Raw genomic sequence first — 16,754 nt, 5'->3', positions numbered from 1 at the left:
CTTTATTCTTAGCATGCGCGGGTTTCTAAGCATACACACGAACATGTTTCTCGTCGAAAACCAGCCCGACGAGCGACACGACGAGGAAATTGAGACTCCCGTCGAGGAAAAAGAGAACTTGTTCTCTTTTTTTCTCGTCGAGTTCCTAGACAATTTCCTTGATAAAAAACATACACACGGCCGGTTTCCTCGGCAAAAAAGCTCTGCCACCAAGTTTCTTGATGGATTCTGTCGAGGAAAACGGTCGTGTGTACGAGGCCTAAGATGCAAAAAAGGATGAAAAAGACAAAAACGCTATGTTAGAAAAACAAACTGGCATATGTTTATATTAAACAATGCTTTATTAAAACGAAATGTCATCCAGTAAGGCCTTGTACAGACGAGCGAACATGTCCGCGGACCGTTTTCATTGAACATGTCCGCTCTGAGATTTTGGTCTGATGTGTGTAAACACCATCAGACCAAAATCCCCGCGGACAGAGAACACGGTGACGTATACGACACCTACGTTCTCTGACGCGGAAGTTCAATGCTTCCACGCATGCGTCGAATCATTTCGACGCATGTGTGGGATTTTGGGCCGCTGGTTATACGTCATAACCAGCGGACATGTCCGATGAGTCATACTGACCATCAGACATGTCCGACGGACAGCTTTCCAGCGGACAAGTTTCTTAGCATGCTAAGAAACTTTTGTTCCGCTGGAAACCTGTCCGCTCGGCCAGGAATCCGGTTCGCTAGGCCGTACACACGGTCGGACATGTCCGCGGAAACTGGTCCGCGGACCAGTTTCAGCAGACATGTTCGGTCGTGTGTACGAGGCCTTAGAGTTGAGATCTACATTAAGTATAACCTTCCTATGTTCTAGGGTGGTAGATGAAAATACACCTGCCATAATAATAGCAGATTACCTGCGTTCAGTGGACAATGCGAGATCTAACTCACGCCTAGGGACTGCTGAATTTCTTTCTTCTGTTCGTCCACATTGTATATGACATAACTTCACGCTATGCTCTACACTCTACTACTCTATTTCGACAGCACATAGCCACAACTAAACTGTAATCTTTCTCCAGGGGAAATTTGGGAGAATGGATGTGGTGGATAGCCAGTGACACCAACAATGCTTAATCTATCATTAGTGTTTTGTTGATGATCTTGTTGAGCCTTTAGCGGGTCCATCTGTTAATTCCAGCCCCGTTTCCTCAAGTGTATCCTTACTCCTCATCTCTGTGGACTCTTCAGAGGCACTTCAATCAGCTTTCAACCATTAGATATTGTTGCAAATAGCATCCACTTAGCCAGGAGGTTGACATATTTCTAAATGCTGCTATTACTTATCCTAAGGACCAGCGTTTCCCTGAGTGATATTTTCCCATGGTCTCTGGTGATTTTCTCCCTCTAATATTAATTCAGAGCTATTCATTTCTCAGCTGGCTCCGGCTTAACCCTGTGTGACTCAGCATTGCAATGACTGCATATGTGAATGGTCATACAATGAGAACATTATATGCACACTGCAATGCTTGCTTAAACCTCGCTACAGCTTTTAACAAATCTGAAAGGCGTATGGTCCATTGCAGGTCTTCGTTAAAAAACACTTTGTGATGGCAATACTTCTGTTTAAGTCTTCACACACACAATGACCTGTACCATGAGAACTTCAGTTAATGTTCCAGTAGATAACTAGGAATATGCACCGGTGAGTGTTCCTAGTTCTCATATACTTTGTTGTCAAAGTCATATTGTTATAGTGAGGTTAAGCTATGACTAAGCACTCGTTTCAGTGCGAAACGCGCCATCAGTCAGGTTTTATTTTGCTGTGACTTGTAGTGATGTCCTTCTTTTAATAAAAGGCTACAATTTGTTCAGAGTGCGGCTGTCCAGAGACAATCTTTGTTCCTGCTTTTCTAAGTGCATTACCTGCACCCGAGTTGTCTGCAATGGAGGATATTCATCTGGGTTCCCACCTGGAGCGGCTATTCCCTTTTCCCCTAGATTAGTTCAGTGTTCGGAGATATTAATTCTAGCTAGTCAGGGCAAAGGAGACACTGGAACTGCATCATGAGGACAAATCCATTACTGAAAACTTCACAATAGAACAGACCAAAGATAAAGCTGCACAGAAACATCAGGCAGAGGGTATAGTATCAGGCTTGAGTCTAGAAGGAACTCATTAATGTAACATTTTGCAGATGATATCTTCTAGAACTGCCAAGCCCTAAAGTGGCAGCTTAGTGTTGTGGAAATTTAAAGATGTATTTATTATGTATTGTCATAGTGTCACCCATTGTTGGTTCTCCCTCAGCCCGCTCTAGAAAGCTGACTGGGGCAGACAGACTGGTTGAGATACACTTCCTGATTTGGAGAAGGGTGTTTGTGGAGTGGGGGGTGTCGGCCGGCGAAAAGGGCCCCTGTGTGATGCACAGATATTCGCCTTCCGGGTGCGTCCGCTCTGCAAGAGCATTGTCAATTTAGCTGGTGTGCGCTCCTGTCATCTCTCAGTGCCTGATCAACACTGTTTTGTGATGTGCGCCTACACCTGCAGATAAGCTCTTCTCATCAGGAACTGTATCCTATTGTTGTTGTTATATTGCTGTATTGTGGTGTTGTTGTATTATATTGTTATTGAATATTACTGTATTGAATCCCTGTTTGACGGGTTTATCTGTGCTGCCAAATCGATATATGGGCATTTGTTGTATTGAGCCCACATGCCGTGACATCACTTCCCATGGAGGAGGTCACATGCTGTGTCATCACTTCCTATGGTCACATGCTGTGATCTCCTCCAATCAGATGTGGTCTGTGAAGCCTATTGTGGTAATAAAACAGCCTGTGAGGGCGTTGGCAAACCAGACATGACTGGGAGCTAGACTGAGAACAATTGGTGAGGTCTCTTAACTTGAATGGATGGGCAGAGAATGGATGGTGAGTGAACTTATTTAGCTTTAAGATGGCTTATTTCATTAAGATGAATTAGAGACAATGGGCCAAATCCTCAGCCAGGCGGCGTAACCTAACTTTTTCCATTTAAGTTACACCGCCGCAAATTTCCCAAGTTAGTGCCCGATCCACAAAGCACTTACCTGGGAATTTGCAGCGGTGTAACTTAAATTCCGCCGGCGCAAGGCGTTCCTCTTCTCCAGGGGGCGATTACCATTTAAATGAGGCGCGCTCCCGCGCCGGCCGTACTGTGCATGCTCGTGACGTCATTTTCCCGACGTGCATAGCGCGAAATTACGTTACATCGCGCTTTGTGGATTGCAACGGGACAATAAAGTTGCGTCGGGTAAAAAAAAAGATACGGCGCCAAAAAAAAAAATTGAAATTTAAAAAAAATCGGGTCGCGAGCAAGAAAGGTCTGTTTTTACAAGGTGTAAACAGTTTACACCTTGTAAAAGCAGCCCTAATTTTGCGTTTGCAAAATAAAACTTACGGAGAAAAAACGAAGCTGAAAAGCTTCGTGGATCTCCGTAAGTCCTAATTTGCATACCCGAGGCGGCATTTCGACGCAAAATGCCCCCAGCGGCGGATGCGGTACTGCATCCTAAGATCCGACAGTGTAATTCAATTACACATGTCGGATCTTCTGCCTAACTATGGGAAACTGATTCTGTGGATCAGTTCCATAGTTAGGACCAGGGATACGACGGAGTAACAGCAATTACTCCGTCGTATCTCTTTTGAGGATTTGGCCCAATATATCTGTCTGTCTGCTCTGCTCTGCAAACAGCCAGAAATTCTACGACATTAGTATAGTGCAGTAAGACAGAAATGTATCTTGGAACTCTAGGACTTGGATTAACAAATGACCAGGAACGAAGGCCCTTAACCCTCTCCTAGCCTATGTCTCACGCCCCTCATCTCCATACTATATCCACCACTACCCAATGCTGCTTAGATAAGATTGTGACAATTTGTAGGGGTCCTGTGTACCTTGATGGAGTGACAGGATGAATGAACCAAACCTACTTCAAGCATACTACCTCATAAAACACCCCAACTCCACATTAACCCCAGTCACCTTCACCCTATAAACTCACTTATTTATTACACCCAACTCCCTTATCCAACACTTTCAGTGCACATAAACCTCCTTGTATAGCACTTACAGCACAAAACCCCCTTATTCAGCATCTCCGCTCCCCATAAACCCCTCGTCAGATACTCCCACCTAACCTTCTTATCCAGCACTCTCAGCCCACATAAATCCCTTTGTCAAGCACTATAAGCATATAAACCCCCTTATTCAGAACAGAACCTCCCCTAACCATAAACCCCTCATCAGATACTCCCACCTAACACAAACCTTTTAAACCCCCTTATTCAGTACTTCCCCTCGCCATAAACCCCTCAGCAGACACTTCCACCCAACATAAACCTTCTTATTCAACACTACCAACCCACATTAACCCTCTTGTCTAGTGGTGACATCCAGTGACGTCACCACTCCTCGCCTGCCAAACCAACTGCACTCCAAGCAAGCCTCGCTCTGAAGTTCTTCCTCCACCACTCCATCTGTCAGCGGCGTAAGTTGATTTCCAGCAGCAAATCGCCCCAGCAGGACCAGGAACAGATCGACTGACCTGATAACCTCCCACATGTTTGTGATTTTTTTCAACGCCTAGAGAGAGAGAGAGAGACTTGTAAAGCGCAACACATGCGAACTGAATCGCCTCTGGGCGCTGTATCCATTTCATGGGTAAGGAACCCCTTGACCTCAGAAGAGATGGGTTTTAATCTTTCTCCTGAAGGCCAAGTGGTCCGACTCCAGTCGGATGGTGGTTGGTAGTGCATTCCACAGGCGAGGTCTCTGGACTGCAAATCTTCGATCTCCTTTGGACTTGTATCTGGCCTTGGGTATCTGGAGGAGGTTTTGATTGGTGGATCGCAGAATGCGATTGGGGTTATGGGCTTTTATTTTTTTGCATAGATATTGGGGGGCGTTGCCTTGAATACACTTATGTATTAGGCAGAGTGCCTTGAAAGTGATTCTGTCTTTTACCGGCAACCAATGAAGGGATCTCAGTGAAGATGAGATTGATTCCCATGTTTTTTTCCCAGTCACTAGTCGAGCGGCCGTATTTTGAACGACTTGCAGACGAGTGATTTGGTATTTGGGGAGTCCTAGATAGAGGGCATTTGCGTAGTCGAGTCTGGAATTGATGATTGTTCCCACCACTACTGCAATGTCCTCTTTCGGGATAAAGGGCGTGAGTCTGCGTAGTAGGCGCAGCAGATGGTGGGATCCTAACCTTTACCACTAAAATGTGAGTGGCCTATGTTTACTACTCTGTTATTAAATTGTTTTAAACATCTACACCCAGAGGCGCCACTCCCCTTGTGTCCCCCCCCCCCTTTTACTTACCTGAGCCCTCAAAAGTCCTGTGTCATAAACGCGCTGGCTTCTTGGCTCATTCATTGGATGATTGATAGCAGTGCAGCAATTGCTTCCCGCTGCTGTCAATCAAATCAATGATGTGGCGCGCTGGGGGTCGGGGTTGAGTGATACAGTCGGTGGCTATGGCTGCCGACTGTATCACGGGAGCGGGCCCGCAAGCTAACCCCCTTGGGAGAGCGCTTTACAGAAGGGGGTTAGCTCTTGCGGGGAGCAGCCGAGTATATAGCTCCATATACTGTATGAGGCTGGAGTTTATTAGAGGTGACATTACCAATGAAAACCTTTTATGATGGTGACATTACTCTGTGATTGAGATTCTACGCTTACTGGAACCCTGATATTATAATGATGTATCACAGAGATATTCCAATTTAAAGTTTTAAAAAGCTGACTATCATTTATTGGTGTTGACCCCAGCACTGGATGTTCTTTTTTCCTTAGTGGTCTCATCTAGTGAGCCATATAACAGATCTAATGATATTTATTGGCTCATAATGTTAAAATCCATTAAATCGAGGTTGATGTCCAAACAGCAATGTCTTGTTTAATGTACTAATCAGAGATATTGATTCACATTGGAATAGCAATCGGATTAGAAGATTTTATTAGTGAGAAGCTATTTCCCAAGTTTTAACATTAACTAATGTAATTGAAAGGGCTCCACCCAAGCGATTAACTTCATCAGACTTCATATATCATATAACCTCTTTATGGTTTCTTTTACCTCTCAGGCCTCGTACACACGACCGAACATGTCTGCTGAAACTGGTCCGCGGACCAGTTTCAGCAGACATGTTCGGTCGTGTGTACGGCCGACCGGACAATTTTACGGCGGATCTGACAGGTTTCCAGCGGACGAATGTTTCTTAGCATGCTAAGAAACATGTCCGCTGGAAGCCTGTCCGTCGGACATGTTCGGTCGTCTGTACGACTTACCGGACATGTCCGCTCGGCCGAAAGCCCTCGCATGCGTCGAAGTGATTCGACACATGCGTGGAAGCATTGACCTTCCAGGGTCGCGCACGTCGCCGCGACGGCTCGGCCACGTCACCGCGTATCATGTCCGCGGGGATTTCGGTTTGATGGTGTGTACAACCATCAGACCGAAATCTCCGAGCGGACATGGATTTGTGAAAAAGTGGTGTTTTTTACACCCAGGGTGTACGAGGCCCTAATTTAAACTAAAAGAACACTAAATGAAAAGAAATCAACTACTATAGATAGCACTTGACCATTTACTTATTTCATTGGCCAGAATAATTTAATATTCTCGAAGTGGAATGAATGAAAGCCCAAGCGCTTGACGCACCAAAAACCTCACACCCTCTAAATACAGAAAATTGAAGGCGTAGATTTTTTTAAGCAAAATTCCCTCAAGCAGCTTATTGAGTGAAATGAGTTTTTACATCCGTGACATCACAAATGGCAAAATCATTAATTTTACAGAAAAATCTATTTTGTTGAAACCATTCCACCCATTCTTGCCGATCGGCACATACCCAACTTTCGTTGGCACAGCTTGTATTTATACACAGCTTTCACTCGTCCACCATCCCCTGTCTTTCCTTTTTTTTCCTCTTGCCCCATTCCTTCCTTCCTTCCTAGCTCTCCTCGCCGTCTCTCACTCCCGAAGTTGGCAGCATCTGAGTATTATAAAATTCTTTCGGCTTGAGAGACGTTAGGCTAAAGATGCTGATGTCTGGGGAATGGGACCAAAACAATTATGAAGTAAATGCCACTCTTTGTTTACACGGGCGCACTGCATTGATCCACGCTGAGATAAAGATATTGGTTCCTGTAATAAGTGGTTATTGATTGATTTGTAATGCCTTCTCTAGGTGCTGCATGCTTATCAAACACACCGTCCCCTCGCTTTGCCTGCAAGGTGACATCTTCTCAGATCTTGCGCAAATGCCTTGCAGCCAAGTCTTTATGTCCATCTTCCATAAACCTCTCCAGACAGCCATAAAAGTATGAGCTTGATTGATCTTCCAGACTGCTTGATTTCCATTGCTACTACGGTCCATCTTTATGGTGGTTAAAGGACCGATCTTGATTAACTCTTTTTCATAAGTCAGTTTATGTAAAAACAGTTTTAACAGTAGACACGATAAATATGTAAAAGTTTGCTGAGGAACAGAAGACCTTTAACATCAAGGTGATGAATTGGGGAGCAATATATTTTTTTAATGCACAGCTGACATCCTGTCTGGTAATCCCATAGGAGAAGCTTTCAGTTTTCATTTAGCTGTCTCCTGTTCCCTTAATGGCGGCTTACGTAGAGCAATAAACATTAATGTCAAAGGTCTCCGCTTCTGTACTGGTGTGACTTCTTCTCGCATCGGTGTGACCACAATGAGTGGCTTTCTCATATACGGTAATACGCATAATCGCATTTATTTGTTTTGGGTTATGATGGTCCTGTAGGCTTCCCACACGCAAAGCAGTTATTAGACTTGATTAATATTATTAGCTGGAATTTAGATAGCAAAACCACCTCTCCTGTCCAGTCATTATATTTTAGGGTTTTGGATGATTTAAAGCTGAACTCCGGAATAAGCAAATATTATCTAAATACAAAAGGTATGTGTATTTTTTTTTGAGTCTCGGTGTGCTTTTGTTTATTTCTTTCAGATTCTTACAGTTAACCATAGTGAAAATGCCCCTGTAATAAGGACCAGTCACTGCTGCTCTCCCTCCTTGTGCAGGGTCACTGGTCTTGTTTCCGCCTACTCCTGTAGTTTTCTGTAGTCCAAACCGTCCGTGTGTCTGCCCCATCGGTCTGTTGTCCTTCGGACAAAAGTTAGAGAACTTGCTTTAAAATCGAACCGATGGACCGCTGCCCGATAGGTCCAAATCGATGGTTAGTACACAAAAGCATCGGTTCAAAACCTGCGCATGCTCAGAATCAAGTCGACGCATGCTTGGAAGCATTGAACTTCGTTTTTTTCAGCACGTTGTGTGTTTTACGTCACCACGTTCTGACAGGATCGGTTTTTGGAACGATGGTGTGTACGCACATCAGGCCATCAGTTTGCTTCAGCGGTGAACCGATGAAAACGGTCCGTCGGACCATTCTCATCGGATGGATCGATTGCGTGTACGGGGCCTCACTGCTTGAAAAGACAGAAGGGATGAAGACTAGCATGCAAAAAAAAAAATGGAACAATCCTTTGTCCAATAATCTCATTGCGAATACTAGGCTTTACTACAGACCTGGGTCTCTTCATGTGCCTAGTCCAGCACACATTTTCAGCAGACATATTGAGAGCAAAACATGAGCCAGGTGTAGAAGTACAAAATAAAAAGTGATGACACAGCTGTAATCTTGTAATGGGATCTACTGAGAAAGTTAACGGTGTATCAGCCACTCTACTTTTGGCTGACAGAGAGGAACTGATAATAAAAAAGCAACTCTGGCAAAGTAATAACCACATTTTTTACCATGACTAAACTTTAAGCCCAGCGGATCAGCAAGTTTCATTTACTAGCATCACCGCTGCACTAAACACGGTATTTGGGGCTAACAATACAAACTATATTTTATTTCCATTGTTTAAATAGGGATGGTTACAGCTGGGAAGAGCCATAACTTTGTATGATGGGATCCCATAACAAAAACATGACTCAGGTAGCCTGGATACCCTAAATTGGACCCTTACGACACCAACCCTTACCACCCCCTCTTAAGCTAAATTAAAGAACTGAGGCAACACCTGAGATTGGAGAATAATTGGCCATAGCAGCCGTAACTTTTATTAACACATTTTTACATAATAAGATTTTTGTTAACTTTTACATTATTTTAAATTATAAATATAATACATTTTTCAAACAGCCATATAAAAAATGGCAACCATACACAGACATGTGGTCCAAGGAAGTAACACACCTAACATTTTACACCATTATCCTGCGGGACATAGACAAACCCCAGCCGCCAGCCTTAAAGGCATAGCAACACCCCCTATCCCGCAGTACACCAATTCCCGTGTTCCAGCGGACACCATTCCGGTGGAATACGGAGAGGGTCCATAACCGCTGGACCCCCAACTTCCGTCTTAACTGTTCCTTTCTTTGACCTCCTGGACCACCTGACACCGCCACCACTACTGCTGCCATGACGACCCACATCCGTGACCTGTAAAAGAAGAACACACACGCACAACACACAAAAAAGGAGGCAAAAACAGGGGAGGGTGGGTGGGAAAATCTGCCTCCTTCTACTGTCTCCCTCCACGCTGCTAAGCTCCGTAGCTCCGCCCCTCCCTTAAATAAACTCCCAGAGCCCGGGAAACTACTCTAGCACCGCCTACCCCCCTCTCCTCACCGCCTAGTTAACCCCCTGTGTCCCAAGCACGCTGGTCATGCCCGCCCTCTGCCTATTTCACTTCTTTCCATGCTCCGGGCTTCTCTTGACTCAGGTAGCCTGGATACCCTAAATTGGACCCTTACGACACCAACCCTTACCACCCCCTCTTAAGCTAAATTAAAGAACTGAGGCAACACCTGAGATTGGAGAATAATTGGCCATAGCAGCCGTAACTTTTATTAACACATTTTTACATAATAAGATTTTTGTTAACTTTTACATTATTTTAAATTATAAATATAATACATTTTTCAAACAGCCATATAAAAAATGGCAACCATACACAGACATGTGGTCCAAGGAAGTAACACACCTAACATTTTACACCATTATCCTGCGGGACATAGACAAACCCCAGCCGCCAGCCTTAAAGGCATAGCAACACCCCCTATCCCGCAGTACACCAATTCCCGTGTTCCAGCGGACACCATTCCGGTGGAATACGGAGAGGGTCCATAACCGCTGGACCCCCAACTTCCGTCTTAACTGTTCCTTTCTTTGACCTCCTGGACCACCTGACACCGCCACAGCCTGAGAGGTTAACCCCTTATCCTCGAGGGCCACCCCACACCCGCAGGGCCCTACGGATTCCATCCTCCAACCCCAAGGTCCATAGATCAATCCCTATATCAGATAGGTGAACTCCGTCCCTCCTGTGAAACAAACCCACATCCCTCTCCAACTCAGAGTGCCGAATGACTATTCCCCCGTTACGTGCCACAAACCTCCCCACCACTTGATTGACTTTTATCCTAGCCTTGTTCAGCCTATCCACTGATCTAGCCGTCCGCCATGCCGTCCTAACCACCATATCTGACCATACTATGATCAACCCTGGGAATGACATTCGCAGGGACATAAAGTCCGCCTTAATTGCCAGTATCAGCTCACCCATCGGCCGGACACCCAAATCGTTTCCCCCCACATGTAAAACCAGCACATCTGGGGGGCGATCGAGCCGGGCATAATGGCCGACTTCAGGAACCACCCTGCTCCATTCCATCCCCCGAAAACCCAGCCAGCAAACACATGCCTCCCGCCTAGAAATGCCCAGTTGCCTGCCATCCGGTCGGGCGTCGGCTCTCCTGGCACCCCAGAACACGTAAGAGTGCCCTACAATCCATACGAGGCACGGGAAGATGTCATCTGTAATAAAAACAATTTTTTTTTTTTTTTTTTTTGTAGCTATATAACCAAACCTTCGTCTTAACCTTACCACTCCAGCCATAACACATCCCCTTTTGTCCCGTTGTCCCCACGCATCACCCTAATCATTCAGCAAATGTGGACGCACATAGGAGCGGAATCTCCTAGATTCCCACCTGCCTATTTTCATAACGGCCGCCTCATCCAACCCGCACCGTGCAGCCTCTGTGGCCGCCCCGATGCGGAAGGAGTGCGAAGCATACCGTTTTCCGTCATACCCCGCTGCACACAAGCATTTTCTGAACACCTGTACAAACTGAAATTTAGACAAAAACGTCCCATCCCTGTGTGTAAAAAATGCCCCCAGCCCTATCGGGCGAACGCACACAAACTCCCCAACCGCTCTAACCGGACACACCTCTGAACCCGGTAATGCATAAAGCACCACCCGTGTTCCCCTCCCTACCTGGTCCGTCTTTGATCGGCGCAACATGATCACCACCCTGTCCCCCTCCACTCGCACATCTTGAAAACCGAATCCACCCTCCACCGATTTTGACGGACTAACCAATTCACCCAACCGAAAAGCCCCAAAAAACGCCACCGAAAAAACCGCCCGAAAAAGGATCCCCTCATATCCTGACGAACACACCTCCCCCAGCTTGCCGCAGATCGCTTGAAGCACTGCGAACGACACCGGTCTACGCAAATCCCTCCGCACCTTACCCCGCCGGTATCCCTTCACCGTTTGTTTAACCCAAAAATTCTTTGTAAAATCTTGCAACCCCTGTAATTTAAAAAGGAATGCTAGCCCCGCCAGCTTGCGGTCAATGGCGGAAACAGACCCCCCATCTTCCATGTGCCTAGAAACGAAATACAGCACTAACCAAACGCCTTCCTTACCCCCACCCCCCAAATCAACCCCAACCTGTCGCAGGAACTCGAACCATTCCCCCCAGACTCTGGAGTACGCCGTCCACGTCGCCCCACTCACCGACCGTTGGATCCAACGCGCGGCAAGTCCAAAGCAGTGTCCCAAAGCCACGCCGGGCAAGGCACCCCGGTCCGCTCTGCCGTAGGAGCCAACTCCCTGAACCTGCCCCACTGAAAACGAGACAGAGAGTCAGCGAGCGTGTTGTCTACCCCCGGTATGTGCACCGCATATAGAAAGACATTAAACTGCAGACACCGTAGTACCAAATGTCTCAGCAACCGGACCACCGGCAGTGAGGAAGCGGAGATCCGGTTGATGACCTGCACTACCCCCATATTGTCGCAATTTAGCCTCACCTTCAAATTTTTCCACTCTTCCCCCCACAATTCCATTGCCAGAACCACTGGAAACAACTCCAGCAGTACCAAGTTCTTGAGGAAACCCGCCTCCTTCCATGAATCAGGCCAAGGTTCCGCACTCCAACGGCCCCGAAAAAAGGCCCCGTACCCCGTTGACCCCGCCGCGTCCGTGACTAAGTCCAAGTCGAAGTTACTAACAGGCCCCTCCATCCAAACCGACCGCCCATTAAATGTTTCCAAAAACGTGTGCCATACTCTCAGGTCCTCCTTCAGTTCCCTGGTCAATCTTATGAAATGCCTAGGCGATTTCGCCCCTGCGGTGGCTGCCGACAGCCGTCGGCAAAACACCCTCCCCATGGGTATGATCCGACACGCAAAATTGAATTTTCCCAGTAATGATTGCAATTCCCTTAGTGTGACCTTGTTGCGCCCCAGAAAATCCCGAATCACCAGCCTAAGATTCTCCACCTTGTCCGGCGGCAACCGGCACTCCATTGCCTGGGAATCGATCACAATCCCCAGAAAACTGAGCTCCGTAGTAGGGCCTTCCGTCTTGTCCGCCGCCAAGGGGACCCCAAATCTTCCCGCAATGTGCTGCAATGTTGCCAATAGAATCGCACACACTCTGGAGGAAGGGGGTCCCACGCACAAGAAGTCATCCAAATAGTGGACCACAGAGTCCACCCTAGCCACATCCCGGACCACCCATTCCAAGAAGGAACTGAACGTTTCAAAAAACGCACATGAAATGGAGCAACCCATGGGCAGACACCGATCCACATAAAATTCCTCCTGCCACCGGCAGCCCAACAGGCGAAAACTGTCTGGGTGTACCGGCAACAATCGGAAAGCGGCTTCGATGTCCGATTTTGCCATAAGTGCCCCTTTTCCATACCTCCGCACCCAGCTCACCGCCGCATCAAATGACGTGTAAGACACCGTACATGCTTCCGGGTCAATGGCATCATTCACCGACCCCCCTTTTGGAAAAGAGAGGTGGTGAATGAGGCGGAATTTGTTGGGTTCCTTCTTGGGTACCACCCCCAGTGGAGAAACCACCAAATCCCGTATCGGTTGTTCCTTAAATGGCCCCCCCATCCGCCCCAGCAACACCTCCTTTCTTAATTTTTCCGTAACTACCTCCGGGTGTTCCAAAGCGGATCGCAAATTCCTTGCCAGCGGAGGCGCTGTTGACAATGTACACGGTATGCGAAACCCCTCCGTAAAACCCGAAGTTAGCAATTGCGCGGCCGCGATGTCTGGATACCTACCTAGAAAAGGAAGCATCCTTTCCACTTTCACCGGCGTCACCCCCCTTTCCCGCAGACTCGCCACCCCGCTTGCTACGCTTAAAGCACTTGGACAGAGGGTGGTTACCCCCGCAACCCGAGCACTCGTGTTTGAAACGACAAGATCCTCCAAACTTGCAGGACCCCTCGTTAAACTGCCAGCAAACTCCCCACTTTTTTCCGGCCGACGGTCCCGAGGCTGCGGCCCCCCCGGCCCCCCCCTGAAAAAACTGACCCGGTGCCCGCGGCGCAGACATAAGTCGCATCCACAAGGTGATGTCCTTGTGGTCCCACCTGATTGACGGCCGTACCGCCATACGCTGCCGAAATTGCTCGTCGTAACGCAGCCACCCCGTACCCCCATAAACCCGGTGCGCTTCCCCGATCGCATCCATGTAACAAAACAATGCTGCACAGTGTTCTGGCTTCTTATCGCCAATAACACTGGCCAGTATTGCATAGGCCTGCAGCCAATTTCCAAAAGTGCGAGGGATGAGGCGGTAACGCCTCTTCTCCTCGTCCTCTTTTTTTGAATCATCGGGCTTAACCCTATCTAAATTAAATTTTTCAAGAGGAAGCAAGGAAAAAATCTCCACATACTCACCCTTCACGATTTTCTCCCTCAATTCCGGCTTCAGATGCGAACCTAGGGGACCCTCAAAACACACATATACCTCACATTTTGCTGCATCTGCAATTCTAACTATATCTGCTCTGGTAGCCGCTGTTTTATCTTTTGTGGTGTCCCCCGCCTCACTGCCTGCCGGAACAGCCGCTGCCGCGCTGACGAGGGGGGCGACCACCACCGCCGCAGGAGCAGCCGCTGCCCCCCCATTTTCCCCAGCCCCCCCCACCCATGGTGCGACCTGCGGCGGCACCGCAGGACCCCCAGCAAAACGCTGTAACAGGTCCCGCAGACCCCCTAGCAGGTCCTGCAATTGGTCCGGGACCCCCGGAGCGGCGGGAACCGCCCCCGCAGCCCCAGGCGCCACCGGTCCCCGTGCAACCGCACCAGCAGCCCCCGGGTTAACCCCCCCCACCCCTAACAAGGTACACAAAGCATTAGTGAAATCAAGAGTAGGTAAGGAGGTAGTCTTACCTGGCTGCCTGGGAACCGCACCACCAGCCGCTGCCGCTACATCCACCGGTGGTTGTCTCACGTCCTCCTCTTCGTCTTCGGACACCTCGCCCTCCGATCGGTCTTCTGTTGCACCGCACGGCACTTGTGGCCCCCCAGGCGAAGCTGATCTGGGAGCCGCAGACCCCAGGGGACCCCTGGATCGCACTTCTGCAGTCTTCTTCTTGGCTTGGCCCCCCCTCCCCCCCTTGTTCTGCGGCCTAGCCGCCTGCTGTTCCTCCACACTGTCCTGGGCTTGCTGCCCCCGACCCCCTGATGCAGCTGCCGTGTGGCTGGACGGCCCGCTGTTCCTGGCCCCACTATTCCCTCGCCGGGCCTCTCCACTGGAACCCACACTAGCGCTGGGTGTTGCTGGCCTCTGCTCCTGTCTCCCTCTTCCCGGTGAGGACCGGGCGCAATCCCGGCTGTAGGCCCCGCCTCCCGAGCTCCTCCGCGTGCGAGGGTACCGTCCGGACTCCCCCCCGGCCGCCAGCTGCGACCGCTTAGCCGGCGGGGGCGACGGGTCATCTGCTGGGCTCCTGGCTCCTCTCCTCAATCGCCCCGATATCTCGGGCGAGTATCGCACCGGCGGCCGCGATTGCCGCGCGCGAGACGACGGTTCCTGCGACCCCCCCGCTTGGTCTTCAATGAGCCCCCCTATCTGGCACTCCAGCCACTCCGGACCTCTCTCTGCCGCCCTGGCCCTAAGCCTCGCTAATAACAGATCCACCTGTGCCATTGCTGCTAACTGAAGGCGCAGAGTAAAAATCTGCCTCCTTCTACTGTCTCCCTCCACGCTGCTAAGCTCCGTAGCTCCGCCCCTCCCTTAAATAAACTCCCAGAGCCCGGGAAACTACTCTAGCACCGCCTACCCCCCTCTCCTCACCGCCTAGTTAACCCCCTGTGTCCCAAGCACGCTGGTCATGCCCGCCCTCTGCCTATTTCACTTCTTTCCATGCTCCGGGCTTCTCTTTATGGACCCCCCTGTATAACTTAACTTAAAGTGGTTGTAAAGGTAAAAAAAAAAATCCCTAAATAGCAGTGGCGGCTGGTGCTCAAAATTTTCAGGGGGGGTAGCAAACGAAAAAAAAAAAAAATGCATCCTAACTGTGCCCATCAAATGCAGCCACTGTGCCATCAATTGTCACCACTGTGCCATGCCATCAAATGCAGCCACTGTGCAATCAATTGTCACCACTGTGCCATGCCATTAAACGCAGCCACTGTGCTATGCCATCAAACACAGCCACTGTGCCATCAATTGTCGCCGCTGTGCCCATTGTCGCCACTGTGCCCATTGATGTCACTGTGCCCTTTAATTGTCGCCACTGTGCCCATTCATGCCACTGTGCCAATTGTCCCCACAGTGCCCATTGTCCCCAGTGTGCCTATTGTCGCCACTGTGCCCATTCATGCCGCTGTGCCCATTGTCCCCACTGTGCCCATTGTCCCCAGTGTGCCCATTGATGTCACTGTGCCCTTTAATTGTCGCCACTGTGCCCATTCATGCCGCTGTGCCAATTGTCCCCATTGTCCCCAGTGTGCCTATTATCGCCCCTGTGCCCATTGATGTCACTGTGCCCTTCGTCGCCGTTGTGCCCTGTAAAATGCCCCTTCCCCCCACCCCCACCCGACACTTACCTTTACTAGAGTCAGCCATCCATGTCCTCAACCCTCAATGTCTTCTCCCGCCCTCGATGACGCTTGAGTCAATCAGGTTACCGGTAGCAAGAACTGGCCAACCTGATTGGGTGAGACGCCTGTCAGTCTTATCCAAGGAACGCACCCCCCGTACAGCCAACTAGCTGCCGTTATTCAGATGGTCGGCGCTCATATCTGGCCATTTGAATAGAACAGTGGCAGCTGCGACAATAACATAGATTCATGCAATGCATGAATCTATGTTATTAGACTCAGTGGCGGTGAGAGCCAGAGGGGGCGGCGCTCCAGCGCCCTCTTTGGACGAACCGCCACTGCTAAATAGCTTCCTTTACCTCAGTGCAGTCCTCCTTCACTTACCTCATCCTTCCATTTTGCTTTTAAATGTCCTTATTTCTTCTGAGAAATCCTCACTTCCTGTTCTTCTGTCTGTAACTACACACAGTAATGCAAGGCTTTCTCCCTGGTGTGGAG

At 48.9% G+C, this 16,754-nt stretch overlaps 1 protein-coding gene and 1 long non-coding RNA gene across 3 annotated transcripts in view; one reads left to right on the top strand and one right to left on the bottom strand.

The window, feature by feature from the left end:
* Positions 1-16,754, top strand: part of SORCS2 (sortilin related VPS10 domain containing receptor 2) — a 1,216,738-nt gene that overhangs the window by 110,754 nt on the left and 1,089,230 nt on the right. The window lies entirely within an intron of this gene.
* LOC120924422 lies at positions 9,026-10,464 on the bottom strand. Its single transcript, XR_005746371.1, has 2 exons — positions 10,292-10,464; positions 9,026-9,498 (listed from the first exon to the last, which is right to left on the bottom strand). It is a non-coding gene; the product is annotated as an uncharacterized LOC120924422 (long non-coding RNA).

This window comes from Rana temporaria, chromosome 1 (genome assembly GCF_905171775.1).
Source record: "Rana temporaria chromosome 1, aRanTem1.1, whole genome shotgun sequence".
NCBI classification, from domain to species: Eukaryota; Metazoa; Chordata; class Amphibia; order Anura; family Ranidae; genus Rana; species Rana temporaria.
This window is presented reverse-complemented; position numbering and strand designations above follow the sequence as displayed.